Source organism: Python bivittatus, unplaced genomic scaffold, assembly GCF_059951505.1.
Source record: "Python bivittatus isolate LINGU-HERP-01145 unplaced genomic scaffold, Pbiv_v1 ctg000070_np1212, whole genome shotgun sequence".
Classification (NCBI taxonomy): domain Eukaryota; kingdom Metazoa; phylum Chordata; class Lepidosauria; order Squamata; family Pythonidae; genus Python; species Python bivittatus.
Window position 1 is genome coordinate 27193743 of NW_028277034.1, and position 27974 is coordinate 27221716.

Here is a 27974-nt window from a genome sequence, read left to right on the forward strand (position 1 = left end):
CTGTAATTTTTCAGGTAAATAATATTGAATTGTTCCATAACACCTGCAGCTACTAATAAGCAGGGTACAAGCAATAGAAGAAAAGTTTTCTCAATGGTAGTCTTTTGGAATCTGGCTGATCTTGACAAAATATATGCCTTCATTCCCCAGTTTGGTGCTCCTCCTGCCAGCTTCATTTTGCTTGGTTGGTATAATGGCTGTTAGTTCAACATATATGGAGGGCACTAAGTTAGGCCACCCTATACTAAAAGTTTAAAATGGGTGGGGAACCTGTGTCCTATAGCAGGCTTCCTCAACCTTGGCAACTTTGAGAAGGGTGGACTTCAATTTCCAGAATTCCCCAGCTAGCAACTCTGTCCTATAGGACACATGTATCTGTCCAGCACTCCATTTGTAGCTGTCACCCAGAATCCTGAGATCATGTTGCTTAATTTTGGTGGCAAAGAAGCCAAAATTAATTAGTACATTTTTGCCTTTTAAATTAAACACAACTAAACTCCCCAAACTGTCAAATTTGCCCCTCTTGGTGGGGTTTATGGCTAGAATCAGAGAAGGAATCTTCTGGAATATACACTATTCTTGTTTCCATTTTCTCCCTTCTAATACTCCCTCTCACTCTGTTTTTTGTGCCCTTTCAAGGACAGCATCTTGTAACTAGATGGCTTTCTGTAGTTTCAAAAAGGTTGAGGACAGAGCGGCAGCCCTACAACTCTCAAATATTGGTCACTTATTTAGATTAATCTAATAAATTAGATTAATTTGATAGGAAAAATAATGCTGTTTTAATGACTAGCACTGTTTTTTGGTTATCTGTCCATCCACTGTGCTCAATTTAGGGGCTGAGTGCTTCTATCTCTCCAGATGTTGCTGATATACAACTCCCAGTAGCCCCATCCAGCATGGTTAATGTTGAAGAAGGTTACTACTGAAGATCAACAAGATCCCTAGGACCACCAGTTTTCCCTACCTCCCCTTAGACATTTATAAATACATAGAACTGACAAGCACTTAAGCCTTTAGTACTCTCGCTTTACAAAGTAATACACTTTTCAAAACAGAGCTCTTCAAGCTCTCCAATGCAGAGCTAGAAAAGCAAAGGTGGAAGAAAGAAAAGAAAACATGCTTCCTATTTATATTTAGTCAGACATTCAAAAGCCATATTATTTTATGCTAAAGATGCACTAGTTATCTTTGAGAAAAAGGCTGATACAGTAAAAGCAACATTTATAGCTTTAGCAGCCCACTTCTGTTTTTAGAGCAGTAAAAGTTTGGATCAGTGCCTGAAAGTATTAGCCTGGCATCCATTCCCTTATTGTCAAGAGAATTCAACCTGGCCCATTATAATGAATTTAAAAGTAAGCTCACTCCTATTCAGCTTCTATGAATCTACCTTGGTAGGATGATTCAAAGTCACATCATCCATTCAGTGTTTTACCTAGCTCTATATCATATGCTTTTTCATCACATCCCAATATGAGTTTCAAAAACAAGAAAATAAGATGTGTGTAAATCCTTCAGAAAAGAGCTTCATAATATACAGTACTTCTCTTTGAATGATTAAAGTATCCTTATATTTTTCCAGGATCATACAGTACTTCAAAAGTTCCTCCCTTACTGTATCTCTCTATAGGTTTACTAATAAAAAAAGTTAAGTGAATTGGCAGTGCGTACATTTACAGCACATGCAGATGTAACTGGGCACAGTTTAAGAAATAGCTTTATGTACCTGGAAAAAACACAACTATTTTAACGTTTCAAAGGCAGCTGCTTCATATCTGCTTCTCTGTGTTGCAAGATTTTCTGAAGGATTTTCACAGTCTTGGTAAGTGCAACATATTCTAATGAAGCCAAAACTAATTATTGTGTGTTTTTATCAAGCAAAGATATTCACTATTTTACCCATAGTTGGAGACTAAGGCAAGGCTTCCAGTTGTGGTTAGAACTGTAAGCACAATCATCTAAACTCTCAAAAGTCTTTCCAAGTATCTATACAATTGAGGACACTGAGGGTATGGCATGGTATATGCCTACAATCCCATTAATCCTATGTATGCATTAATAAATAGCTGCATAGAACCAGGGCTTTTTAATATTCTGGGACATAATATTCATTTGACCTCTCTCTTTCTACTTTTTTCTTGCTGAATTTTCTTGCTCTTCAGCTTGTGTCCCCTCCGCATTGTTATCTGGGGAAAAAACCCCACCCCACCCCCCATTGTTCTTCCTAATGGACCTGTGTAGGACTTGTGCATCCAAGCACAGAGAACTTTTTTCCAAAAAAATGTTCCATCACTGTCTGTTTACATATTATCAGTCTGTGCTTCTAAGAGGAAAAGGTCAGTAAGACCTTCAATAGTTGAAAATAACAATGCATGTTATATTAAGACAAGACAGTTTATGTTAGTTTCTGAGCAAAGAGAAAAAATAACTCTTTAGATGAACTGGATAAAAATGGACATTTAATTAATGTTGAAAATAAATTGTTATGTAGTTTAATAAATTGATTTTCCATCTTGTTATCTAGAAATATATATATATATATTAGGCATTTTTTTCTGTTTGATTCACAAACATAAATATAAATTTATTTATTGAAAAATTTACTTTCCTTCCCATCTCAAACAATGTGACTCTGGGAGTCTTACAAAAAACAACCAAAATAAAATCACAATAACCAGTAATAACCAATAATTGCTAACACATGATCTGGCTCACATTCTTACCCTGTCTGATAGGAATTTGCTCATCTTGATCCCAATGCTTGTGGAAATAAACACATTTCCAAAGTCTTCTTAAAGGCCAGTATGGTTGTGGCCAAGTGAACATTGGGCAGTGGGGTAGAGGGGTGATCATTCCAAAGGGCAGGCACTGGTATCTGAGTCCCATAGAAGTCATTGTTTCAGAGAGGAGAACACAAAACATGCTCATATTATTAGGGTGGTATAGGCACATGTCCTTAGGGAGAGGCAAGTAACCCAGTCCAGTAAGGGGGAGGGCTTTCTGGTGATAACAGCACCTTGAATTGCACCTGAAGTCTATAGGAATTTGGGGCAGCTTGCAAAATAGCAATTTACATGGGCTTAATGAGGTGTACTCATAACTACCTGCACCACTGCATTCAGGACCAGTTGTAGCTTCCACATGGTCTTCAAGGGCAGCCCCATGTAGAGTTCATTACAATAGTCCAATTAAGAGGTGACGAGGGCATGAGTGACAGCAAGCAAGGCCTCCTAATTCAGAGGAATTGTACACAACACAAAGTTGTGCAAAGCCTCTCCTGATCACAGCTGCCACCTGGTCTTTGAACAAGAGTTATGGATCCAGGAGAATCCCCAGATTGTACACTAGGTCTGAGTGAGGAAGTGTAACTCCATCCCAAACCAAGGACGAAAAATCTCCAGTTCTGGGATCCAGGAGACTCAAAACTCACAGCACTCAGTCTTGACAGGATTGAGCTGAAGCCCATTCTTCTTCATCCAGATCTTCACAGTCCCCAGACACTAGAACAGAACCTCAATAGCTTCACTTGTTCTCTCAGGGGCAGAGATATACAGTTGAGTATCATCAGCTTATTGATGATATTGCATCCCATGCTAATGAATTATCTCCCCAATGGCTTCCTCTAGATGTTAAAAAGAGTCAGGAGGAATAGACCCCTGAGGCACCCCACAAAGCTGGGGTATAGGGCTAGATTGCTCCCCAAGACCAACAGCACTGATTGCATCCAGCTCTGGAGCAAAGAGAACCACCAAAACACAATGCTCCCACTCCTAAGCTAGTCCAGAACATTACCATGGTTGATAGTATTGACGGCCACTGAGAAATCAAGTTGGGCCAGGATGGATGCACTTCCCCCATCCTAAGCCTGCCAAAGGACAGCAACAAATGCAACTAAGCTGTTTTAGTACTATATACACAAGCCTGAATCCCAACTGAAAAGGTCCAGATAATTCACTTCCTCCAGGACTCTTTGGAGCTGCAGTCCCACTATCTTCTCAACAACCTTTCCCAGAAAGGGAAGCTTGGAGACAGGTTGGATACTGTCCAGATTCATAGGATTCAGTGCCCACTTCTCGCAGACAGGACAGACAACTCAGGGAAGCATTAACCATCACAGGGATCTATCTACACACTTCTTCCCTGGAGTAGTTAACCAACCAAGAGAAGCATGGATTTAAAATACAGGTAGTTGAATCAGCAGCACCAAGGATCCTGTCCACTTCTTCAGGACTAACAGGTATGAACTTCTCCCAGATAACAGCATAAGATTGTGCCTCAGTCACTTCCTGCAATGGTATGTGGGAATGACCTTGAGGGATGAGGGAAAGAGATGCTGCCTAGGGAATGATCAGATAAAAGGAGGGCAAGCCTGCAGTTGAATAACAGACAAAGAAATGTAAAAAGGATCTGCCCAAATGTATCAGGCTGTTAAAAGTGACAGGGGGAGATTTGTATTTCAGACTTGCAAGATCCTGTTAAAGTAGCCTTATAACAAAGTAGAATTTGCTCACCTAGTAGCATTTCCTGTCTGGTTTACCTGGGAGGGCTGACATCAATGTTGCAAGTCTCATACTCTGTTCCAAAGACAGGAATTTCCAAATGGCCTCTGATCCTCAAGGAACCATGCTATTTGCTGAGCATCTGGCAGCAGTGTTGTTACAACACCAGCAGCAAGTAGATGCACAAGTGACCAATTTTCAGAATGCCATAATACAACTGACTCAGCAACTGGGGCAGAAATTGCCTCAACCTGCAACAGCACAACAGATACTGACCCAACCAATGCTTCTGTGTTCTCATGGGAGCTTGCCGAAGAAGTTTGGAGTGGACCAGGATAAATTCTGGACATTCATCTCTTAGTGTGAAATGTTTATGGCAGGCCGCTCAGTGGAGTTTCCCACTGATTGCACCAAAGTGACTTCTGTTCTGAGCTTGCTAAAGGAAGCAGCAGCTAAGTGTGCAACACTGTTGATTGAGGGGAACAATCCAGTGCTGGACAACTATCAAGACTTCATGTGTAAGCTCAAAGGACACTTTGGGGATCCCATACAGAGAATCACAGCTAGTCAAGAGATCTGGAAGCTCAAGCAGGGACAGAGGAGAAAAAGGGCGTATATTTTGGACTTTAAATTATGTGTTGGTGATATAGGATGGAATGAATTAGCCTTGACTGGCCAGTTCAGAAAAAGGTTGACCCATGATCTAAGAGATGAACTAGGGAGACAAGGCACCCTAAGTACCATGGAGGAGCTGTATCAGCATTATATAATTATAGATAGCCAACTGGAAGAGTTGAGGCAGGGAAGGAATGGTAAAAAGAAAAGATCCTACAATTTGTCTTCCACCATACCACCCCTCCCAACGGCCTCCTCAGAACACAGCCTGGGAGAACTCATGCAAATTGGAGCAGCCAAGAGATCCCTGTCATCAGGAGAGAAGCAAAGAAGGATCAGGGACTGTGCTTTTATTGTGGGGCCCCAGGGCATATAGCCAGATCATGCCTAATAAAAGCACCAATGGCTGTCACAGCAATAAGAAGCAGAACTTGTAAATCAGCAGAGCACAAAGCCAGCAAGTGCCCAGCTCACTCCCAAGCAGCACCCCAGGGAAACTTTGCAGGCCTGCCTCTCAGGAGCTCGGGGGGAGGGGACATCCACCATTTGAAGATAGCAGCAGACAAAAGGCAAGCATACTTAATTACTCCTGTTATTGTTATTTAGATTCAAGGCAGAAGGTGGAACTTTCTGCTCTCGTAGACTCTGGAACAACCATTAATTTCAGAGATAAAGAAATGGTACAGAAACTAAAGCCAACCCAAGCTCTAGAATGCCCAATGATAGTTGAAACTATTGACGGATAGCCACTAAGGGCAGGACTGATTCTGCAGCACACAGTTCCTTTGTAATTGACAATCAAAGATCACACAGAGTTCATTACACTCTATGTAACTGCCTCCTTCCAAGTGCCCAAATCTTGGGTATAGAATGGCTTTAGCTGCATGACCCAGTTATAAATTGGGAGCAAGGGACACTCTTATTTCCCTCCCCTAAATGCCAACAACATCTCTTACAAACAGTGAAAGATTACACACACATACCACTCCACTGCAGAACAAGAGAGGATTAGTGCTGCCAGAAAAATATGCAGGCTTCACAGATGTGTTTGGGGAAGAAGAGGCAGCCATATTACCCTCCCTCCCCCCCCCAAACCAGGCTTGTGACCAATTTGAAGCCAGGAGCCCAAATCTCAGCAAGGAGACAGTATCCCATGTCTACCCACAAGTCAGCCATCCTCAAGGAATATCTTGATGTCAACATCAAAAAAGGGTTTATTCACTCCTCCAACTCACCAGCATCAGCATCTGTGTTTTTTGTGCCCCAAAAATTAGGAGAAGCAGCAGCCACGCTGAAGGGAAAGGAGAGAGCCCATACACATACCATTCGTGACTACAAAGACCTGAACAGATTAACAATTAGAGACCATTATCCCACTTATCTTCGATCTACTAGACCAGCTACAAAAGGCACCCATCTTTGCAAAACTAGACTTGACAAGTGCTTACAATCTAATCAGAATGAAAGAAGGGCACAAGTATTTAACAGCCTTTGATACAAGTTACAGAACATTTGAATACACAGTGATGCCTTTCAGCCTGGTTAACTGTGGAACCATTCTTTCTAGATTCATGAACAACATATTTTCAGACACTTAGATAAATATGCATTTGTGTACTTAGATGATGTAATAGTCTATTTCAGAGATCCCTTCTTGCATGTAACCCATGTCAGGAATGTATTACAAAAATTACAGGACAACAAGCTCTTTGCCAAACTAGAAAAATATGCATTTGATCTGTCGCAACTGGACTATTTGGAATACAGAATCTCCACAGAAGGAATACGGATGGATCCAGCAAGGGTATAGGCTATTCTATCATGGCACCCCACCACCCATAATGCAAAAGATATGCAGTGCTTTCTAGGCTTTACTAACTTCTACAGGAAATTCAGCCCTAATTTTGCTGAGCTTGCAAAACTATTATCCCAGCTCCTAAGAAAGGGTGGGTGATTCTCTTGGTCAACCCAAGAGCAATTGGCATTTCAAGAGTTAAACCGTTTTTTTGCTTTACAACCCCTACTCCCCCCCTCCCCCCTGCCCCTTTGTTGTGCAGACACCTCAGATGTGGCAGTAGGAGTGGTTTTTCTCTAGGCAGAAAAGGAAGGGGGAGCAGATTTACTACTGTGTGCCTTTTACTACAGAGGGCTACTCCCAGAAGAAAGAAACTGACATTTTCAATAAAGAGTTGCTGGTGGTACAAAATGCTTTTCAACAATGTAGAAACCTGCTGGAAGGAGCAGCCTACCCTATACAAGTTTGTACAGACCATAAAAATGTAGAGCTTCTGCAAAACAGCCAGTCTCTCACTTCTCGGCAATGTCTGGGGGGGGGCACAATTTTTCTCCCGCTTCAATTTTTACATCTCTTGCATCCTGGGCTCCCAGAACAAGCTTCCAGGTGCCATCTCATGCAAGCCAGTCAACCCCCCTACCCCCCAGCAACAATACTGCAGCAATGCAAGCTTGAGATCAACACAAAAGGCTGGGAGCAGGAAGACAAGCTGTTGATCTCTTTGATCGGATTAGGGCATAGCAGAAACAGGAGGCATACACCAGGGCCCAGATGGATAACCTCCAGGGAGACCAACAAGGTACTATCACCTTACACCAGGGTTCCTCAACCTTGGCAACGTGAAGATGTGTGAACTTCAACTCCCAGAATTCACCAGCCAGCATGGTGGATGCAGTTAGTGCTTTGTGTGAATAAGAGCCATGATTTCCTGAGCTGTAATTTATTTTGACGGCTAGTTTCCTTTCAGACCTTCCCTGTGTACATCTAGAGACTGAAAGAAGACATAGTAGAGCCAACAGAACACATACCTCTTCCACAGTTATAATTGTTGGATGTTTAATTAGAGCTATTTTCAGGGAAAAAAATCGATATTTAGTATTTACTTGATTAAAATTTAGTACAGAAATTTTCAGATCATCATTCCTAACTTGTAACCCTTCTATCAGCACCACTAGATGGACCAGTTCAATAAATCAGCTCTATAGGGAAACTAAAAGTACTTTTATTGACATTGACTGTAATGACAGACTCTTGCAAGTCAGATTGTGCTGTACCTCCTTCCCTCCATATCCTCCAGTGAATTACGGAGGTGTCTGCCTGAGCCACTTCCAAATGTTATCCCATTACTCTGGACTTAAAAAACATTTCAGCCCCATTTGCCTAGATTGAGGTTTTTGGATATTTCAGCAAGGTCATCTTCCTTACTCTCTACACCTCCAGTTGTGTTAAGACTGGATTTCCCAGCATTCCCAACCCATCATGATGTCTGTAATATTTCCAGTTTCTTGTAATTGTGGACCACAAATATTTGGAAAGCACAGGGCTACCATATGTTCAGTCGTTAAGTCGTGTCCAACTCTTCATGACTCCATGAACCACATTGCGCCAGGCCTTCCTGTCCTTCACTGCCTCCCTGAGTTTGCTCAGTTTCATGCTCATTGCTTCAGTGATGCTATCTAATCATCTCATCCTCTGCCATCCTCTTCTCCTTTTGCCTTCAATCTTTCCCAGCATCAGGAAATGATTTTTCTAAGGAGTCCATTCTTTGCATTACGTGACCAAAGTATCTGAGCTTGAGCTTCAGTATCAATCCTTCCAATGAGCAATCAGAGTTGATTTCCTTGAAGATTGACTGGTTTGATCTCCTAGCAGTCCAGGAGACCCTTAAGAGTCTTCTCCAGCACCACAGTTCAAAGGCATCAATTCTTTGGTGCTCAGCCTTCTTTACGGTCCAGCTCTCACAGCCATACATTACTAATGGAAAAACCATAGCTTTAACTATGCAGATCTTTGTCGGCAAGGTGATGTCTCTGCTTTTTAATATGCTATCTAGGTTTGCCATAGCTTTCCTCCCAAGCAGCAAGCGACTTTTAATTTCATGGCTGCAGTCTCCATCTGCAGTGATCTTGGAGCCCAAATAAATGAAGTCTGTTACTGCTTCCATTTCTACCCCTTTTATTTGCCAGGAATTGATGGGTCCAGATGCCATGATCTTCGTTTTTTTAATGTTGAGTTTCAAGCCAGCTTTCACATTCTCTTCTTTCACCCTCATCAAGAGGCCCTTTAGTTCTTCTTCACTTTCTGCCATTAGGGTGGTATCATCTGCATATCTGAGGTTGTTGATGCTTCTCCCTGCAATCTTAATTCTGGCTTGTGATTCTTCCAGCCTGCCATTTCTCATGATGTACTCTGCATATAGGTTAAATAAGCAGGGTGACAGTATACAGCCCTGTCGTACTCCTTTCCCTATTTTGAACCAATCGGTTGTTCCATGACCAGTTCTAACTGGTGCTTCTTGGTCTGCATACAGATTTCTCAGGAGACAGGTAAGGTGGTCTGGTACCCCTATCCCTTTAAGAATTTGCCACGGTTTGTTGTGATCCACACAATCGAAGGCTTTTGCATAGTCAATGAAGCAGAAGCAGATGTTTTTCTGGAACTTTCATGCTTTCTCCATGATCCAGCGAATGTTGGCAATTTGATCTCTAGTTCCTCTGCCTCTTCGAAACCCAGCTTGTACATCTGGTAGTTCTCGGTGCATATACTGCTGAAGCCTAGCTTGTAGGATTTCGAACATAACCTTGCTAGCATGTGAAATGAGTGCAATTGTGCGATAGTTTGAGCATTCTTTGACATTGGTCTTCTTTGGAATTGGAACGTAAACTGACCTTTTCCAATCCCGTGGCCTGTTGCATTTTCCAAACTTGCTGGCATATTGAGTGCAGCACTTTAACAGCATCATCTTTTAGTATTTTAAATAACTCAGCTGGAATACTGTCATGTCCACTAGCTTTGTTGTCAGTAATTCTTCCTAAGGCCCACTTGACTTCACTCTCTAGGATGTCTGGCTCAAGGTCAGTGACCACACCAGCATGGACATCAGGGACATTAAGATCTTTCTTGTAGAGTTCTTCTGTGTATTCTTGCCACCTCTTCTTAATCTCTTCTGCTTCTGTTAGGTCCCTGCCTTTTTTGTCCTTTATCATGCCCATCTTTGCACTCAGCGTTCCTTTGATATCTCCAATTTTCTTGAAGAGATCTCTAGTCTTCCCCATTCTATTGTTTTCTTCGATTTCTTTGCATTGTTCATTTCACAAGGCCTTCTTATCTCTCCTTGCTATTCTCTGGAAATCTGCATTCGGTTGCTCATATCCTTCCCTTTCACCCTTGCTTTTTGCATTCCTTCTTTCCACAGCTATTTGTAAAGCCTCATCAGAGAGCCATTTTGCTTTCTTGCATTTCTTTTTCTTTGGGATGGTTTTAGTTGCTGCCTCCTGTACAATGTTACGGACCTCCATCCACAGTTCTTCAGGCCCTCTGTGTACCAGATCTAATCCCCTAAATATATTCATCACCTTCACTGTGTACTCACAAGGAATATGATCCAAGTCATACTTGAGTGGTCTAGTGGTTTTCCCTATGTTCTTCAATTTAAGCCTAAATTTTGCAGTAAGAAGCTCATGATCTGAGCCACAGTCAGCTCCTGGTCTTGTTTTTGCTGTCTGTATAGAGCTTTTCCATCTTTGGCTGCAAAGTATATAATCAATCTGGTTTCAGTATTGACCATCTGGTGATGTCCATGTGTAGAGTCATCTCTTGTGTTGTTGGAAAAGAGTGTTTGCTATGACTAGCTTGTTCTCTTGACAGAACTCTATTAGCCTTTGCCCTGCTTCATTTTGTACTCCAAAGCCAAAGTTGCCTGTTAGTCTGATTACTCCTTGACTTCCTAGTTTAGCATTCCAATCCCCTATGATGAAAAGGACATCTTTTTTTGGTGTTCTAGAAGGTGTTGTAGGTCTTCATAGAACCAATCAACTTCAGCTTCTTCGGCATCAGTGGTTGGGGCATAGACTTGGATTACTGTGATGTTGAATGGTTTGCCTTGGATACGCACTGAGATCATTCTGTCATTTTTGAGGTTGTACCCCATTACTGCCTTTCCCACTCTCTTATTGACTATGAGGGCTACTCCATTTCTTCTAAGGGTTTCTTGCCACAGTAATAGATATAATGGTCACCTGAATTAAATTCACCCATTCCTGTCCATTTCAGTTTGCTGATTCCCAAGATGTCGATATTCAGTCTTATCATCACATGTTTGACCACATCCAGCTTGCCTTGGTTCATAGATCTTACATTCCAGGTACCTATACAATATTGTTCTTTACAGCATCGGAACTTCTTTTCAGATACATCCAGATACATCCACAGCTGAACGTCCTTTCGGCTTTGGCCCAGCCACTTCACTCTTTCTGGAGCTACTTGGAATTGCCCTCCGCTCTTCCCCAGTAGCATATTGGACACCTTCTGACCTGAGGGGCTCATCTTCCGGCGTCATATCTTTTAGCCTTTTGACATTGTCCATGGGGTTTTCTTGGCAAGAATACTGGAGTGGATTGCCATTTCCTTCTCCAGTGGACCACATTATGTCAGAACTCTCTGTCATGACCTGTCCGTCTTGGGTGGCCCTGTACAGTATAGCTTCACTGAGTTACGCAAGCCCCTTTGCCACGACAAGGCAGTGATCCATGAAGGAGGGGGCTATGATATACGGGCAGCAAAAATATAGATAAGCACTAGCCAGCAGCAGAGAGATATAGAAGACTTGTGATTGCCCTATAGCATTCTCTGGGATTTTTGCAGCCCAGATACAGTATTCCTAGGAAAGAATAAATTTAGGGAAGGTTGTTTAAAGGGTTCCACAGGGAAATTGCAAGCCCTGTATCTGAGCAGATTATATTCAGCAAAACAACAATTTGGTGAAACTTGATATAATCATCTAAAAAAACCCTGAAGGAACAGAAAAGCATTATTTTTTTTAAACACAATCCCTAGCATAGAAGTTAGAATATTTTTAGTGCAGCTTGGTATGCTATGTCTACAAGAAGCCCAGCATACCTAACTTAGCTCCACCCTGTTACTAGGCAACACAAAAGGAAAGCCATTTTGTCTGCTCCCTGAATAATTCGTACCATAAATGCTCCTTTTTTCTGGTCTTGTGCCACTGTATTCTAGTAAAAATCATGGTTGCCTTGACCTAATTCTAGTGATAAGTTTTATGCCTGTTATCAATTCAGTACCATTTAGAAGACTGTGTGCAAAATTTCCAGTTCTGTGCTGAACATACCTTGTGCCCATTAAGAACTTTACATGTGAAACCACACTCATCATTTTAGGTGTTACCTGCAGTCTCACATGGGTATTTACCTGACAGAATTCCCACAGTGAATGTAAGTTGAACATGTTAAATTAAACTGTACAGAGGTGGTATATCACCTACTGTGTTTCTTTGTAGTCCTTTGTAGTCCTATTTCTCTGAAATTCTTTGGAAATATCAAGCAAAAAATAATTGTCATGTTTATTATATAATAATTAATAATTATTCCAGATTTTGTTTTAGGTGAAACTCAGTGGCAGTCCTGATAATCAAAGCTGATCAAGTTTTGGACAATCAGTGATTTAAGGAGGACAAATTAATAGTTGTTTCATCTTTAATTGGTGGATTCTTTAAAGCAATGACATTATTTTTCAGGCTTGGATCGTAATCTGAAAAAAAAAAAACTTTGAGTTACTCTAATAACAAAGAGCTGTTGTACAGTACTTGCACAAAGTCTGAAGCACTTCTGAATAATTTTGAAAACTGAGCAATTTTGTTAGATGCTTATAACCATGATGCATTGTTTAATCATTTAATTTTATTATGATGGTACAGTTTTATTCATGTTTAGGGAAGTCCAGTGAAACTTACCTCCAGATAAATATGGAAATGATAGCAACGTTTTAAATCAGAAGCACTGTACAAACCTCACTTTAATTCTGTATAATTTGATAAGTCTGAGATCTCACTGGGTTGCTGATTTAGTAACCTCTGAAAAGGTTTCTAGTGTGAGGAAAGCAACTATATAGTTCTTCTATTACAAATCAGGAACATGGTGTGCTACATTTATGCATGTTGCTCTTACTGACATTTGCTTCTGCCAGGCACACACTGATCCATTTGTCAGAGCTGGAAGTGATTCATGCAGCTCCTTATGTTCTCCACAGCTTTTAAAAATAATCTGAAAGAGCATATGGTAACTGTGCTATGTCTATTACTTCAGTTGTGTGAGATAATATAACTGAGTTCCATGGAATCTCTGCTCAACATGTAGAAAGGTGTTCTTCCTAAGGACAGTAATAATTTTTCCAGGATTTGCAACTGTTCAAGAATCTACAGGTGTCTTGGTCCATGGATTGAATAGACAGAGCTGTCCAGCTAAAGGCATGCAGCAGAAAACTGAGCTTGAGTCTACAGTCTGCTTCTTTCATGTTTTTACTCATTCCTGATTTGTCATTGGAGTATTATTATGAGAAATTGCTTTTCAAGTTTCTCATCTAAATAAATTAGTTCACAAGATTGCTACTCATGATGAGAAAAAATTATGTTCCTAAGTTCTGGATATATCATGTAGAATAATATAGATGGCAGAATACATTTTACGTATAACTTACCATGACAGAAATTAGCTAGTAAAATAGGAAATGGCTGTCTGATGAGGCTTTACAAATAGCTGTGGAAAGAAGGAATGCGAAAAGCAAGGGTGAAAGGGAAAGATATAAGCAACTGAATGCAGATTTCCAGAGAATAGCAAGGAGAGATAAGAAGGCCTTCTTAAATGAACAATGCAAAGAAATTGAGGAAAACAATAGAATGGGGAAGACTAGAGATCTCTTCAAGAAAATTGGAGATATGAAAGGAACGTTTAGTGCAAAGATGGGCATGATAAAGGACAAAAAAGGCAGGGACCTAACAGAAGCAGAAGAGATTAAGAAGAGGTGGCAAGAATACACAGAAGAACTATACAAGAAAGATCTTAATGTCCCTGATGTCCACGCTGGTGTGATCACTGACCTTGAGCCAGACATCCTAGAGAGTGAAGTCAAGTGGGCCTTAGGAAGCATTGCTAACAACAAAGCTAGTGGAGATGACAGGATTCCAGCTGAGTTATTTAAAATACTAAAAGATGATGGTGTTAAAGTGCTGCACTCAATATGCCAGCAAGTTTGGAAAACGCAACAGTGGCCACGGGATTGGAAAAGGTCAGTTTACGTTCCAATTCCAAAGAAGGGCAACGCCAAAGAATGCTCAAACTATCACACAATTGCACTCATTTCACATGCTAGCAAGGTTATGCTCAAAATCCTACAAGCTAGGCTTCAGCAATATATGAACCGAGAACTACCGGATGTACAAGCTGGGTTTCGAAGAGGCAGAGGAACTAGAGATCAAATCGCCAACATTCGCTGGATCATGGAGAAAGCACGAGAGTTCCAGAAAAATATCTACTTCTGCTTCATTGACTATGCAAAAGCCTTTGATTGTGTGGATCACAACAAACTGTGGCAAATTCTTAAAGAGATGGGAATACCAGACCACCTTACCTGTCTCCTGAGAAATCTGTATGCGGGCCAAGAAGCAACAGTTAGAACCGGTCATGGAACAACCGATTGGTTCAAAATAGGGAAAGGTGTACGACAAGGCTGTATACTGTCACCCTGCTTATTTAACCTATATGCAGAGTACATCATGAGAAATGCCAGGCTGGAAGAATCACAAGCCGGAATTAAGATTGCAGGGAGAATCATCAACAACCTCAGATATGCAGACGATACCACCCTAATGGCAGAAAGTGAAGAAGAACTAAAGAGCCTCTTGATGAGGGTGAAAGAGGAGAGTGCAAAAGCTGGCTTGAAACTCAACATTAAAAAAACTAAGATCATGGCATCTGGACCCATCAATTCCTGGCAGATAGAAGGGGTAGAAATGGAAGCAGTAACAGACTTCATTTATTTGGGCTCCAAGATCACCGCAGACGGAGACTGCAGCCATGAAATTAAAAGACGCTTGCTCCTTGGGAGGAAAGCTATGGCAAGCCTAGATAGCATATTAAAAAGCAGAGACGTCACCTTGCCGACAAAGATCCGCATAGTCAAAGCTATGGTTTTTCCAGTAGTAATGTATGGCTGTGAGAGCTGGACCATAAAAAAGGCCGAGCGCCGAAGAATTGATGCCTTTGAACTGTGGTGCTGGAGAAGACTCTTAAGAGTTCCCTGGACTGCTAGGAGGTCAAACCAGTCAATCTTAAAGGAAATCAACCCTGATTGCTCATTGGAAGGATCGATAATGAAGCTCAAGCTCAGATATTTTGGCCACCTAATGCGAAGAGAGATCTCTTTGGAGAAGACCCTGATGCTGGGAAAGATTGAAGGCAAAAGGAGAAGAGGACGGCAGAGGATGAGATGGTTAGATAGCATCACTGAAGCAATGAGCATGAAACTGAGCAAACTCAGGGAGGCAGTGAAGGACAGGAAGGCCTGGCGCAATATGGTTCATGGGGTCACGAAGAGTCGGACACGACTTAACGACTAAACAACAAACAACAACATAACTTACCATGACAGAAATTAGCTAGTAAAATAGGAATTGTGTAAGGATTTTATATTTATTTATTTTGGCTCAGCAGGTGGCACAACACTGCTGAACTTGGGTGAGCTTGAAAACTAAGCAGGGTTGTGTTGCTTAATATTTGGATTGAAGACCACTAGGCAACACCAGAACTGGATTTAGAAGTTTGGTTTTTTTTAAAAAAACCAAGAAGTTAAAAAGCAAAGAAATACCCTGTTAAAAGGTGATGACAAACTATTTCTTTGCTCTTGCTTTTTAAAAAACAAAAACAAAACTATAAGATGTGTCCATATAATCACCAGGAGATAGATAGATAGATAGATAGATAGATAGATAGATAGATAGATAGATAGATAGATAGATAGATAGATAGATAGATATTACATGGGCATGCCAGTGTAGTCAACAGGAGCTGAGACTAGTTAAAAGAAGAACATAGCTTTTAAAGAAGTTTAACGTTGATTCTGAAAATGTATTTATGTTTCAGCGTCAAGTGCAACATTTAGATTTGAGTGGTTGCTAAGGTCCCTTCTCCCAAAAAGTAGGTAAGCATAAGACAATTAAAGTAAGCAGAGCTAGATCAAAAATTAAATCTTAATCCATTTCAATATAATTCAAATAAAATTATATATAATTAATATGATTACCTTCCATATTATTAAAATTACAATTTGTTTGCAACTTGCTGTTGTTCTTAGTGGGAAAAGCTTTCTGAGCTGTTTTGTAGCAGTGGAATCTCATACTCCTGCTTTATGCTTTCAGTTTGGATTTCTTGAATTATCTTGTGCTATCTGGACCCACATAAAATATTATGTATTTTATATGTTTCTATAAATCACTGAAAAATAAGGTAGGGAGTGGTTGTTGTATTATTGTGTGTTGAGAACCACTGAGAATCCTGCTGATTGTGGTGAGTACAAACTTAATTAATTAATTCACTGAAAATGAGATTCAAAAAAAAGTTTTAAATTGTAATGATAAATCAGTTTGAAATGCATGTTTCATTTTATTTCAATCTTAATAATATTAGTATATCTGCTGCCATACTCTGATTTTCACGTATGGAAATTTATGTTATAATCTAACACATTTTACCCAAAGAAGTATATAAATACATGTAAGCAACATTGTTTGTATATACATAAACATATTTTATTAATAAAAATTTGAAAACACAGACCAAAACACATGTTCTCACTAGTATCAAATCTATTTTAAAGACAGAGAGATTATGGAAGATGCATAGAAATATCTTCTGAAAATTGGTAATAGAGTTTACTTTGGGGGGAAAGTACTCTGAGTTGTTTGAACCGTTGAAGATTAAACACACCTCTATACTTTAGAAGACAATAAAAGAAATGTGAATTTCTGAAGTTTTTAATTCAGAATATTTCAAGCTACAATTAAGAATAGTTAAAAGTAGGCATTCTGTCTTCACTAGATCCAATTTAATGCTGTTGGCAAGAGTACAACCAAAACATGCCTAGAGAAGTAAAACCTCATTGAGCTTAGTGAAGATAGGATAGCTTCCTTTTATTTTCATAAAATTGAGGAGGAATTTTAAAGATCTTCAGAAACAAAGAGAAGTTACAAAACAAGTATATGAGTGGTTTTGCAAAGGCTATTTTGTTCATGAAGTATATATGTCAGTACAAATGAAGCTTACTATAAGTTTTCTTTAGGAATGCTTTGGAAATAAATATCCAGAAGTTAAAAAATAAAGCCCAAACTTTTTCAGACATACAAGACATTTTCCTTGATATTTATCATAAGATAGGCAAAATGAAGGAAAACAGAGATTGCTGATATATAGTTACTCACCTTTCCAGTAGATGGTGGTGCAGATGTGCTTAAGAGATTGTACTATAAACTGGAACAAACCATATGCACTCATTTTTTTTTCCACATATAGATTATCAAGTTCTTTCCCCCCCACATTTGAGCATTCTAATTAAATTGTGGGAATCTGTAAAATATGGGAAAATGAACATGAGTTTTTTACTCCAGATACAAATCCTTCAAAACCACCTCTAGAGATTCTATTTTTAGAAAGAATCTCTGCTGATTTATACAAATGTTCATAAATGAAAGACAGCAATATGTACAAATCGATACTGCCTATAACTATGTAGCCTTGTAAATCTGAGTGATGGCACAAAATCTTATGTTCTTTCATAATAATTTACAGCAGCAATCCTACTATAATATTCTTTTTAAAATTTAATTTTCTTAACTAAGATTGATCATTCAACTCATTGAATTTAACTCCATAGGTCTATTGCCTTTGCATGTCTATGCACAATTCAATAGGACTTATTTCTCTTTAATGGGTATAGGATTAAAGCATACAATACAGCTTTACAGGCAGGTTGTCCTTAACCGTTCCCATAAATTGCTTCTTAATAGATTGCCTTTCTTCCCTCTGGTTACTTCTTTTTCCATCCCGATGTTTGCTATTCCTATCAGTTAACCAGCTCCACCTTCTTTAACCAGTACTGCAGTGCTCATTCTACCCGCCACCTTATGCTCTTCACTGGGATAAACAGAATAAAGTAAGTGCTGTACCGCAGTATGAAATGACATGTTCACATGTAATTATACTTGGCAACCATCTGGGATTTCAGAGCACCATTTATAGTTCAGCCCAAAGCATGTTGGAGTTTATACACAGGAAATATACACTCTGTGTTATACTCATAACCTCCAGCTTTTCTCTCTCTATAATCCATAATTTTGCTATGGGGATTGTGAGTTGTAGGTTTGGGGATTTGGCAGCAACACAAATGAGGTGAAAAGCAAAGAAATTTATTGAATAAAAGAAGGCCAGATATAACAATGATCAGTTAAGGAATGTGTTGAAAGAAGAATATACAGATAAAAGAACCTTACCTATCTTTTGCTGCCAGAAACTCTTTTTTTCAAAAGCAAACAACAGTGCATGTATCCCAAAGCTGGCAAGTTTATAGCACTTTTTTGGGATCTAGGATACAATGAAAGTCCATCTGTAAAAAGGTTCCAACATCCTTTGTAGTACATTACACAACAGTTCTAAATACAGTAGAGTCTCGCTTATCCAACATAAACGGGTCGGCAGAACATTGGATAAGTGAAAATGTCGGATAACACACAGTAACAATTGAGTGCGGTAAAAAAAAAAAAAAAAACGATCCGCTGCGCCTGTTGCAATCGATTTTTGTGTTGTGCAGCCGCACCGTCAGGAGCAACAAGAAAGAGTACACTCACGCTCGCAAACAAGCGGCACACTTTTCTCGTCTCTGATTTATGCGTGTTGTTGTGTTTTTTTAGGGGCGTCGGATAAGATGGAATGTCGGATAAGCGAAGGTCGGTTAAACGAGACTCTACTGTATGTATGTATGTATACACACACACACACACACATATACACAGTGTGTGTGTGTGTGTATGTGTGTGTGTGTGTATTACATTTGCTTTTTAGTTACTAAATGCACATTTTTAGACATTGCCAGTTTGCATCTTCCCTCCTCCTTCCTTCAGGTGGACATCAAAGTCTGATCAAAGCATGGTTTCAAGATAAACAACATGTTTGGCCTGAACTTGTGCCTGGAAACAGAAGGTAACTACATAGCCAGCTAATGAGAAGATAGACACTCTGAGGCCTGAAGAAAAATATTTTATGTAAACCACTGAATCTCAAATATTCTTACTCAAAAGAATATTTTGTTACTCAAAAATAACAAAACCAAGGCCAGAACCAAGTCCAGTAAATGACACTGTTTGATGGACAGGAGCTGGAGTGCACCCCCTCTGTTTGATCTCACTAGATAGGTGGAAATAACTGGAGATAAGTGGTCCCTTGGATAACCAGCCCTATGCCATACAGGGATTTAAAGGTGATAACCACCATTTGAACTGCACCCAGAAGCCAAATGGTAACTAATGCATCTCACAAAGCAGCAAGGTCAAATAAGCATAATGTGCTGCTCCCATCACTGCCCATGCTGCTACTTTCTAGACCAGCTGTACCTTCCACATGATCTTCAGGGGCAGCTTCCACTAGAGCCTATTATAGTAATCTATTCATGGGGTGACCAAGGCATGAGTGCTGGTCTGTGCAAAGGCCCTTTTGGCCACAGCTGTCGCCTGCTCTTTGAACAGGATCTGATTGTACAAGAAGGCCCCCAGATTGCATACAAATCTTGAATGGGGAAGCACCACCCCACTGAGAGTTAATGTTGGAATATTCCTGGAACTGGGAGGCTTAAATAGACATGTTGTCCTCTGTTTACCCTCAGGCTCCTGTCTTTTCCTGATATGCATCAAAAGTAGTATTTTCTAACTTACACCAGCACAAGCAGTACTGTCTGACTTGCCTGTTGTACTTCATTTCATTGTAAATAAACAGTTCTACCTCTGTTTGCTTTTGTGATGTGTTGTAGGAAATGCCTCTGTTCCTGTGGTCATTGGCCACTGCCTTCTTAAGCCTGCTTCCTTTCCTGCTGGTTTAATGCATGGAGTCAAGCTGTTTAAGTCTGCAGTTCAGAAAAACCCTAAGTTGGAGGGGGAGGACCAGATGTTCTCCTTGCTTGAGACAAATTAAGAATCAATTGTTTTTCTTCTAATTTCTCAGTAATCAAAAATACCCCAAACCAAGCTCCAAGCTGCATTACTTCAAAATATTAATATACCTGCCAAAGAACCAACACATTATAAAGAATAAAATGTCATGGCATTTATATATAAATCAAATCACTGGCTCACTTTTACTTTTATGCCTTTTTTCTAATGAAAAATATTGCCTTAAGTTGTTTTTAATAACATCTTTTGTTATACATGTTCTACACTGGATTAATTTTGTTATGGTATCTTCTGTCACAGCAAAAGCAATACAAACCTATTTTCACGTGGAAGTTTGTACTTTTATTGAAAGACGCGTTGAAGCTTTATCCCTTGATAAATGATGCAGTTAAACATTTACCTTAATGCCTATCCACTTCAGCCAATGCTTTATTTCCACTACATTCACTACTATTATTTCAATTATTGTCTGAACTGGAACAATGATTAAAATTTATTTATAAGCTTTGGAAATGTAGATAGCCAAATTCCAAGTGAATAATGACAGTCTGCTTATTTAATTTCCCAAGCACTTACTGCTAGGAAAATAAATTTTGTATATCTTAGGTTCTCTAACTGCCCAGTGATCTTTCCATTGTTATTAAACAGCTGTAGACTTTTCTTCAAAGGAGAAACTTCCAGGTTCCAAATGTCTTGAGTCCCATTCAGCCAAAGGTTACTATTACTAAAAGCTATTAAGGCCATTAGTGCATATAAAAAAGAGGGGAGGAAGCCCGCTGTTTATACAACATACTTTATAATATAAATCAACTAAAATTTTAAACTGGGTCCAGTTAGGACATGATGGTGGCTGCAGACTCACTTCTGGCATTATTTAAAATGAATTCCCTTTTGTATAAATGACTATCTCATGTAGCTGTTAGCAAAAGTGTTTCTACTCATGTAAAAACCATGCTTGACATTATGAAAAAAGGAAAAATTAATCATATATATACACAACATGCACACAATAAAGAAGGGCACACATTTGAGTAAGACATGCAAAAGCTAATATATCAGTCTACTGGCAAGGTACTATAAACTGTAGGACAGCTTTAGGTCCCTGTTTTCCATTTTTCCCATTGATGTATAAACATTTAGACTGGCAATCTTCAAATACAGCAGTCTTCCTCAACTTTCTATTTTAATTGCTTGTAGTTGTAGCTATACTGTGGATGTTTTACCTAGCTTTTATAATCTATATAAGCTGCTGGAGCCTCTAGATAGCGATGGAGTAGAACTGTGAAAAATCAATTGATCAATCTTACCACATTCTTCAAATTTGAATATCAGCTCCTAAAACTCTTCAGCAGGATAACCTAGTTGGAATCTGGAACCTGAAATGTATGCATCTAAACAACATCCAGATTGGCTATGACAGACCTCATTGTATGGCACACGGAGAGAGCTGCAAAATCTATATTGTAAACTTTAATGCACAGCTAGGCAGAGCAGACACAAAAAACAGCATAAGAATACAAGAATACAAGAATCAAAAGTGATAGTGTGTATAGTATGTAAAAAAAGTCATGATGACAAGACATGGAAATCTCTTGGAATAAAAAATATGCTAAAAAGTTCCTTCCTTCCTTCCTTCCTTCCTTCCTTCCTTCCTTCCTTCCTTCCTTCCTTCCTTCCTTCCTTCCTTCCTTCCTTCCTTCCTTCCTCCCTCCCTCCCTCCCTCCCTCCCTCCCTCCCTCCCTCCCTCCCTCCCTCCCTTCCTTCCTTCCTTCCTTCCTTCCTTCCTTCCTTCCTTCCTTCCTTCCTTCCTTCCTTCCTTCCAACAGCTAAGGAGAAAGATAATATTATATTCTTTCATAATATCCGTAAGGTTTTAGGAAATACCACAATATTTCAGTTTTTATATTATATCCTATAATAGCAAATACAGCACACAAAATCTTACTTTGAACCAAGACATTTTTTTAACATTTATTTGTAGCAAAATATAGTTTGAAAGATATAAATTTCTTTACAACATGCCCTCTTTCAGCTCAATAATGGTGCAAATGACATTCAGCTTACATGTGCAAACAGAGTTTCAGGTTCCCTTTCTTTCTGATTCCACCTTCAAAATAATGTAGCAAGTAGCTTGAAATGGTATTGCTTATGCAAAAATAATAGTGTCTCTAACCCAAACTCTGCAGCTCATTGACCCCTTCATGAAGTTTCAGATTGTTCATCAACCCTCAAACATTTATTATATGTAATTAATTTAATAAATACTACTTTAACTAATAGTACAGGTAGTCCCCAGTTTAAGAACACCTGGTTTAAGGATGACCCATAGGTAAGAACAGAGCCTACTGTAGCAAAATCTGAGTTAAATACACAATGATTTGAGTTAATTACACAATACTACTTATGCAGTATTATACAACAATATTGTTCCAGCTTACATATAAATTTGACTTTGGGACCAGAACTCGTTCTTAAACTGGGGACTACCTGTACTACAAAATAATAACAATAATAATAACATTGACCCCTTGGATAGTCTCATTGTGGGTCAATATTGACCATTTTGGAAAACACTGCTCTACCCTAAAATATTGTTGCCATTAAACTCCTTAAGAACTTAGCAAAAGTTCAGTTAAAACTAATTTGGCAACCTCTTGCTTTTAGAACAACTTTGAGCCTCTTTTTCTGGTGGGTATTTTGTCTTTCTCTCTCAAGAAATCTGTGCTGAGTAGACTGATCCCACATAACATTTACTTGCTAACATTTTTCTTCTCCAACTCTGTGTCCAATTCTGTCAAAGCTTCCTGTAGCCCATTTCAACTCTGTCCTTTCTATGTGAAAAGCAGACTTTTATTCATTTCTTATAATTTAAGTTTTTAGTTTTTAGGTCTGCCCATGTGCCAACAACTCAGGGCAGCTTATGAGGCTTAAAAAAAAAAAAATACCTTAAAACACTAATAAAAATATACTCTTAAAGGAAGAAGAAAAGGAAAAAAAACCTCTTTTGCCCATTTACACAGTATAAAGCATCATCTACAGTAGATACAAAACCCATTTTGGCCCAGGGTTTGGTCTTCAAGGTTCTTTTGAAAGACAACAGGGTTGGGGCTGTCTGGAACTCCGAAAGAATGGCGTTCCAAAGGGCAAGCACTAGGCTAGAGGTTCTATTTCTTCTCTCAACTATTTCTGAGACTTAGTCTATCAGCGACAAGTAGTCTGTATGTGTGAGAAATCACTGACAGGATGGCAGATGGTGTTTACTATCACATATCAATTGTAGAATGAAAGAATGTCATGGAAAGTTTATGAGCTATGTAGGAAGGACCTTGTCCTGTTTGGTTCTCAAGGTATGAAGTAGTACAATTTGATATAAACATTGGTTCCCTACTCCTACTTGTATTTAGGAAAATGGCAAAAGTGAATCTTTTATGAGACTTTTAAATGCTGGCTGATGTGTTGGTTTATTTGCTTGCTTGTTTGCTTATTTATTAATTTATAAGATTTGTATAGCAGCCCATCTTAAGAACACAACTCTGGGCAGCTTACAACAACAATATAAAACAGAAAACCTAAAACCAAACCAACCTCCTTGGATGAATCCAACAGAACAATCCGCAGGCTCTCAACTCATCCTATCCTAGCACTTGGGGGAAGAGACAGCTCTTTACAGCCTTCCAGAAGCCCCCCCCCAAAATGGGGGGGGGGGGCTACCCGATTCCATGGGGAAGGGAGTTCCATAGGGCAAGGCCCCTACAGAAAAGTCTCACTTCCTAGGTCCCACTAAATGGCAACATTTAAAGGAAGGGACCTAGAGCTCTATCCAACCTGGTAGGGTGAGCAGGGAGAAGCAATTCTGCCAATAACCTGGTCACATGCCATATAGGGCTTTAAAGGTAATAAGTAGTACCTTGAATTGTACCTGGAAAGAAACTGGGAGCCAGTGCAGCTCATGCAACAGGAGTGTATTATGAGAAATCAAAGAGATCCCAACACTGCATGTGACATTGCATTCTGGACGAGTTGTAATTTCTAGGTGGTCTTTAAAGGGAGCCCCATGTACAGCATTTTGTAATAGTCCAACAGGGAAGTGACCAAGGCATGAGTGACCATAAGCAAGGCCACCCTATCCAGGAATGGGAAAAATTGGCACACAAAATGAATCTGTGCAAAGGCCTCCCCTGGCCACAAATGCCTCCTGCTCCTTGAGCAGAAGTGCAGGTCCAGGAAGACCCCCAAATTGTGCACCAACTCTAGGGAAGTGCAATTCTGGTGAGAAGAAAATATGACACCTCTACAGACCCTGGGAGACCAAAACCCAAAGCCACTCCATTTGCTAGGGTTGAGTCAGAGCCTATTCCTCCCTATCTAGTCCCTCACAGCTTTCAGACACTGGTTCAACACCTCAACAGCGTCACCTGACCAGCTAGGAAATATTTAACTGGTTTTCATAAGCATACTGATGATAACACACTACATGTCATCAAATGACCTCATTCAGTGGTTTCATATAGATGTAAAAGAGGAGCAGTGGGAGAGCTGAGCCCTGAGCACCCTATAGCACAAGGACCTAGGGCTGGATATCTTCCTCCCTCCACCCAACACTGGCTGTAACTGGCCATGGAGAAGGGATGAGAATCACTGAAAATCAGTGCTTCCCACTCCCAATTCCTGGAGCTGATCCAGAAGGATACCATGGTTGATGGTACTGAAAGCCACTGAGAGTTCCAGAAAGGCTAGGACAGTGATTTTAGTTTTAATTTTAATTGAATTAATTTTATTATGTTTCATTAATTTAATATTTTAAATTGTTGAAAGTTGACTCAATTGTTTCCATAAATATATGTGGGGTATACATTTAATAATAAATAAAATAAATAAGAGGCAAGTTATAAAATGCAAATTTCCCAGCTAAGCTGGCAAAATTCTCATGCAAACTCTAAAGAATAGGTGATTTAAAGTCTTACACCACTGCATTGTCTAGAATGTTACAAAAATGTTACAAGACCTTAAAGATCCGTTTATTATGGTATATGCCACTGTTCCGGCCAAACAGTATTCTTATTGGGGTGCAGTGAATAAAATATTGGACTCAGAAATGGAAGTTCAGAGTCTTGATCAACTAAGAAAAGGACTAGATAGCAGCAGGAAATTGTTAAGTACTCCCTATGGTGCAAGTTCAATCAAACTCAGTGATTGGAAATAATGCTGGGACAGTGGCTCAGTGTTGTTTTCCTTTACTTAGATATAAGGACCATTCCTTCACAAAAATGAAGAGAAACAAGATTTCTCTGTTATTGATATAACTGACCATTTTCAGTGGTGAGGGAATCAGTACAGATTGCTCACAGAGGCTTGCTAAGTTATTTCTTTGATTAAAGAAAAGAAGGTTTGACAATGTCTGAAGAAGTAGTTTAAAATCTATAGCTGGTTTTGAGTTATAAATCCCATATTAAATAAAAATAAATCAGGAATCAAAGATCATATTGAGATGGAGAAATTACAGTCAGCAGTGTCAGCTGGAACTATTTTTTTTTTTGCACATATAAAAAAAAATACATTATAAAAATTGACATAAAGAGAAGTCCATAACTTTTATGAAGTTCTCCTTTGAGAGCTGTGCCTTTTGCATATCAATGCACAACAGCTGTTCCTTTAAACATATTAACAAATGGTAGGAACAATATTAAACCCTACATTTTCCCTATACCCTCTTGAATCATCATGAGATTTTTGCCTTATTTAAGTCTCAGTAAAGTAATGTAATGTTTATTATTAACATGATGACAAAAGTTATGTTATTTTTTGTCACTGTAAATATGCAGTATATCCGTATTTCCCCTTTCCCAAGAGCAAATATTGTACATTCATATCAGAAATTATCCTAGACTACAAAGATTCCTCAAAGGGAACTGCAAAGTGGAGAATGGATGTGCAGTTTATGCGAGTGGACTGAAAATAATCCATGAAAAACAGCAAATGTTTTACTTTTGTTTACATTTTGCCAAAAAGCAAAATGATGTCTGATGCTGATATGCAAAACATATATCCACCTAATATAGTGCAGGTAGAAATTCAAATAATTTACAATCCTTCCACAATCATTTCCTAGAAATACATCTCATGCATTTCTGCCTGAGTTTTGTTGATTTGATTTTTATTACTTTAAGCAGTTCCTACTATACCATTTGTGCATCCAGAGATCTAACAGCTTCATGATCCACATTAATCTTCAAGAGCTAAACCTAATGGATTTCTGACTAATGCCAATAGAACACAATAATATTAAAATGTACTTCCGTGATTTTAAAGTTTGACTGCAGATTATTAACAGTACAGATTCAGAAAATAATAGATGTTGCATGGGTTTATCTACAAGAGTGATCTGATTAACATACTTAGGACATAAGAATAGTCTTGCTGAATGATAGTCCCTTGCTAAGGACTATCATAGTCAAGCATTTTGTTTTTCACAGTGGCCAACCATATGCCTCTGGTATGCTTGCAGTCAAGGGATGGACACATCCTCCCCTCCTGCTGTTGTTTTCCTGCAGCTGTTTTTGGAAGCATGTTTCCTCCAAAGCAGAAATAACATTGAATTTTCAAAGCTAATAATTCTTGACAGATCAGGAATTGATCCAATTCCCTTTAAAGCCATCCAACTAGTGGCCATTATCACATCTTGTGATAATGAATTTTTCAGATTAATTATACATGGTATAACTAGCTCACTGTTTATCCCTAAGTCATGATCATTTATGAACTTACTTCTCTCTACTGAGAAAATTGCCCATTAATTCCTGATCTGTAGTTTCCATTTATTTAAAGGGAATCCATAAAAGATAGGTTCTCTTATTCCATAAACACTGAGTTTACTCAAGAGCCTATGTAAGGAACCTTGACAAAGATTATTTGAAAATCCAAGTATATAATACTGACAGGGTTACTTTTGTTCAATTGCCTGTTGACGCTCTCAAAACACTGTACAATTTTGTTTAGTTGGACTTTATATTTACAGAATGTATGCTGATTTCCTTGAGCATGAGTTAGTGATCTGTATGCTTAATGTTTTTTTTCTTTGATCTTCTTTCTAATAATTTGCCTGGAAAATGTTAAATCAATAATTTCCCATATCTTTTCTGATACTTTTTCTTAAAACAAACAAATAAACAAATAAACAATTCTCTGGCACTCTGCCCACTCTGAAGGCAGGTTACGTATTTTGTCTAGCACGTTGGTAAATTCACATTTGAACTTTTTAAGTCTCTTAGATGGATGTATAGAGATCCAGTAATTTGTTGCTCTGTAGTCTCTCAGGATGTCCAAAAAGATCTTCTCGTACCTTAATTTGCTTTAGTTTTTCTAATATCCTCCCTGAGAAAGTCATTAATTACTTTCATTAAGTAGAAAATTCTTTATATCTCCACTCACTATTGTTGCACAGTAGCTTTTGAAAAGCTTCAAACATTTGAGGTGCTGGTATATGAAATTTTGGTATTAACTGCCAACTTCATTGGTATTAAGTGCAAAATTGTAATCTCTATAGTGGCAGGTGATATTTTGTTTTGAACACATATATTAGTATACATTTGTAATAGAGACTTCTATGGAGTAGTTGCTTATGCAAACTCTCTGTATTCACAGATCCCATAGAGTTTCTTGATTTATTCAGGAAATGAAGAAGATGAAATGATGCAAGAGACACCTAAAGTGCTGCTGGTCAAAGACAAAGGATGATCAAGCACAGGGAGATTCTATGTTAGGACTTACCTTATGGTGATAATAGCAGCAAAATGAGCTTACTTCCAGTGTAATTGTGTCCACAGATAGCTGGTCAGCATGTGTG

The 27974-nt window shown here is 39.0% G+C and overlaps 1 long non-coding RNA gene across 19 annotated transcripts in view; it reads left to right on the top strand.

Moving 5' to 3' along the window:
- Positions 1–27974, top strand: part of LOC148216862 (uncharacterized) — a 137239-nt gene that overhangs the window by 63080 nt on the left and 46185 nt on the right. The window contains exons 2-3 of one of the 19 annotated variants that reach the window (XR_015794561.1): positions 18881–18916; positions 19091–19169. The exons of the other annotated variants lie outside the window; for them this stretch is intronic. This is a non-coding gene — a long non-coding RNA (uncharacterized LOC148216862). The remainder of the gene's footprint in view (positions 1–18880; positions 18917–19090; positions 19170–27974) is intronic. 19 annotated transcript variants of the gene reach the window in all.